The 4,128-nt window shown below is 40.3% G+C and overlaps 1 long non-coding RNA gene across 1 annotated transcript; it reads left to right on the top strand.

The window, feature by feature from the left end:
• Window positions 1-323: 323 nt before the first annotated feature.
• Window positions 324-2,752, top strand: LOC125523867. The gene is made up of 3 exons (XR_007290465.1): window positions 324-445; window positions 884-1,087; window positions 2,588-2,752. It is a non-coding gene; the product is annotated as an uncharacterized LOC125523867 (long non-coding RNA).
• The last annotated feature ends 1,376 nt before the right edge of the window (window positions 2,753-4,128 follow it).

The following is a 4,128-nucleotide window of genomic DNA, read 5'->3' as shown; positions in this document are numbered from 1 at the left end:
TCTTAAGTGTTGATTCATTGCTGGAACAGTTGGGCATTATTCCATTTTGAAAGTAGTCTGTCTTAAGTGTTGATTCATTGTTTGGTGCCAACTGAATGAAATTATTATCGGCTACTTATTCCAAACTTCCAGAATTGAGTTCCTGACTAGAAAATACCTTTGTATCAGATGTACTTGTAGATCTCTTGTGAAATCAGATGTTGATTGTGGATTAATAGGTGCACTTGTAATGTTCTGCGATTCTTATCATGCATAATCTCGACATCTGATGCAATCATACTCTGCATCTGTATTGCTGCTGCAGTTATTGTACTTATATTCTGTGTAGAGTCCTGAAACATTTTCCTCACAGGGCGCCACCTTCGGAGAGGTGACAGAAATGACTGACATTTTTGAAGGAAGCATCATACGGCTAGTTAGGAGGCTGGATGAATTTCTGAATCAGGTAAACCACCTGTTGGTTCCGGGCACTAGTACTAAAATCACTTGGATAGAGAGTGTCTGTCTTTGATTATCCCATTTGACTTAAAGTGCATGCAAATAAATAAAAACTGCCTTCAATTGATCCATTAGATCAATGTGGATGTGAATACAAGTGTGACATGTCCTTCTAGCAAAATGTCCATAAACTGTCAACATTTACTCTCAACTGTGACATGACTGAATATGATTTACAAGTTGGGCTGTAGCTAGATATGTAAGAAATGTTATCTATTTCTGTTTATCTCCATCTATAGAAGTTGTGATTGGCATCGACTTTCTTCTTTGCCCTTTTCTGCACGCCCAACACTTTACTTTTCTATTACAAGTTCTGTAAATAGTCAAGAAAATAAGCTTGCTTTGTTTTCCTTTGTCGAACCAACTAACTTGATTTGTTTGCCAGCTAAAAGCTGCTGCTGAAGCTGTTGGGGTGGTCAACCTTGAGAGTTTGCCAGCTAAAAGCTGCTGAAGCTTCTTGTTTCCCTTGCATTTGTTAACTTGCACAGGGCATGATTGCTCTATTGTCTATTGTCTAGAAAAACTGATCGCCTACCTGGGTGGCATCTGCATCGTGCTTGTCAGATTATTTGTGTGGTCAAATGAAACGGTGAGTGGTATTAAAATGCTCATGTAGACAGTGTTTAAGCATTAGAATGGTGTAGATAGAGTTGCCCGACAACTACAGTGTCTATGATGTTCGAGATCCAGCGTAAATAAGTGTTCATCAGAATCGAATGTGATTATTTTTATTGTTCTGGATCTATGACTTCGGTTGCATATCTTGTCAAACTCTTTTAGAGTTATCTTGATGAGTGTCCACGTCCCAATATTATGACTATCTCTAGTGAGTATAAATATGAATTAATATAGCTGTCAATTTTAAGACAGAGCAAAGTGTCAATGCATTTCACACCTATTGATTCATCAGGCTTGGTCAGTCGGTCTGATCCTGTAGTGTTTAAAACTGATAATTATGATGCATTGGTCCATATGGCCTTGTTTTTTGATGCATATATATATGATGTAGTTGATAGGCCTTGATCTCAACCTCTCAAGTTTATGTTTCCTTGTGTGTAGGTAACTTGTTATTTTTATTGGCAAGCCTGTAATGAATTTATTAGATTTTTGCTCCTATTGCCGTGTACAGTATGTCACAGGCATGCGGAGCCTGTCATTGTTCTTAGTGTGCTGTTGTGATTCTTCAACGGTGTCAATGGTCGTGTACAGGTGTCTTTTGTAGTATAAAAAGGGCCACTATCAGCCGTAGGATTTGGATTCATGCTGTGAAGATCATGAATATATATCTTATTTTGCTGCTCTATGCCTCATTCGTGTACAGATTCCCTAGCAGTATTTTTTTCGTCTGCCACTTGCGACTGCCGGGTTCCTGATGTGCTTCTCATGCCCCGCAGACCATTGACCTGTACGTGGTTTTCGACGTGGCCACTGCCCTACTTCAGGTAAAATTTCACACTTTGATGAGGATTCATGAGCCCTGATTTGGGATAGACTAGTGTAGCATACTGAGTTCAGGAAATCAATTATGCGGCATGGCACCTATTAGGTGATTCGTGAACACACAACCAGGATGATTCCTATCCTACCTATGATGTGCTTATTGCTTCCAAGCTAGTGATGGCGGTCGCAGGTGCAGTACCTGCTGGTTGTTACTATCGCTGGCAGTTAGTGTTCAACATCTATCGCTTTAGCACCAAGCGACTAAACAATGTTTTGGTAAAGCTTTCAGAAATCAGTTTGCAGTGTTGAATCAGTACACATCTTTTACCTTCAATTTGGTAGTATGAAAAACACATTAGTAAATCTGAGTAACTTTGACATATTTTCTCTATTAACTTGCACTGGATTGGTACCCGTGATTGCCTTGTACTTAATTCTGCTAACACTGATCTTGTTACTGTTAATTTGTTATTGCCATGGTGTTTATGCTGTTTAGAATAAGATCCATGCATCAATTCTAAGTTCTCGTCTCTCTGAAGAGACACTTCTAGCTTCTATGACTCAGACTTGTTAACTATTGTTTCTTACTTTGTTAGCTACGACATATATTTCCCTAGTTATTCTAATTCTTCTCTGATTCATGTAATAGGATGACAGTGGAAGCCATGTTGTTGTTTTGTTTGTTCCCAGCCCTGACTATGGTCGTCGAGCGAGTCCGGCATGTTGTTCATCTAGTAGAGCTTGTTAGGAGTCTGAATCTAAGAACTTGTAGAGTTTGTTAGTATTACAATTGTAGAGCTTGTTACACTTGTAGAGCTTGTAAAGCAGTATGGTCTTCTGTATTGGAATGGATAGAGCTTGTATTATGTGATCTGGTTGCTCTTATTTAAGTATCATGTGTGTTTTTGTCTCCGAAAATCTAAATAATGCTTGAAATATGAAGAATATGAGTCTGAATTGATGGGAACCTGTTACTAGAACCTGACAACTGGGATCCATCTGACTAGTGGACCCTTCTTTTGGAAAAAAAAGAAAAACTAAATTCGTTTAGACAAAAAGGCCACAACCCAACAATAAAAAGGCTGCAATATTGGGCTTGGCCCATGAACCCAACCAAAAATTGACACACAGAAAAAAAACACAAATAGGCCGAATTGTTGGGCTAGGCCCATGTAGAAAATCGAATTGGACCGGGCTGAATCTTGTGCCACATCAGCTTGCCACGCTGGATGCCTACGTGGCCTGGGGAGGTTGCTAGTGACCAAAACGCCATAGTGGACTTATTTTGGTCATAAACGTTTGCGACCATTCCAGAAGAAAGGTCGCTATAGTCAGTTTACGACGCCCAGCTTTTGACCTTATGTTTTTGGTCACAAAAAGGTCATAAATGGAAATTTGTGACCTTTCAGTGACCAATAGTGGTGGTCATAAGTTGACATATTTCTTGTAGTGAATAAAAGTTGTCGGATTGACCTGAAAAATTTATGGAGAATATTTTTGAAATATATAAGAAATACTGGCGCAAGAATCAACCAGAGGGGGTCCACCCAGAGGCCAAAAGCCTGGGGGGCGCCCCCCTCGGGGGCGCCTAGAGGGCTTGTGGGCCCCCCTAGACCTCCTTCGACCACAACTCCAACTCTATATAACCCTATTCGGGGAGAAAAAAATCAGAGAGAAGGATTCATTGCATTTTATGATAGGGAGCCGTCGCCGCCTCCTGTTCTTCATCGGGAGGGCTGATCTGGAGTCCGTTCGGGGCTCCGGAGAGGGGGATTTGTCGCCGTCATCATCACCAACCTTCCTCCATCACCAATTTCATGATGCTCACCGCTCTGCATGAGTAATTCCATCGTAGGCTTGCTGGACGGTGATGGGTTGGATGATATTTATCATGTTATTGAGTTAGTTTTGTTAGGTTTGATCCCTAGTATCCACTATGTTCTGAGATTGTTGTTCCTATGACTTTGCTATGCTTAATGATTGTCACTTGGGCCCGAGTGCCATGATTTTAGATCTGAATCTATTATGTTTTATTGAATATATTTGTGTTCTTGATCCTATCTTGCAAGTTTTAGACACCTATTACAAGTTGTAATCCGCATACCCTGAGGTGACAAAAATTGGGATTCTTTCCGGTGATTACCGTACGTAGTATGAGGAGTTCATGTATTCACTAAGTGCTAATGCTTT

Source organism: Triticum urartu, chromosome 7, assembly GCF_003073215.2.
Source record: "Triticum urartu cultivar G1812 chromosome 7, Tu2.1, whole genome shotgun sequence".
Classification (NCBI taxonomy): domain Eukaryota; kingdom Viridiplantae; phylum Streptophyta; class Magnoliopsida; order Poales; family Poaceae; genus Triticum; species Triticum urartu.
The sequence above is the reverse complement of the archived record's forward strand: the minus strand, read 5'-3'. Positions and strand labels throughout refer to the sequence as shown.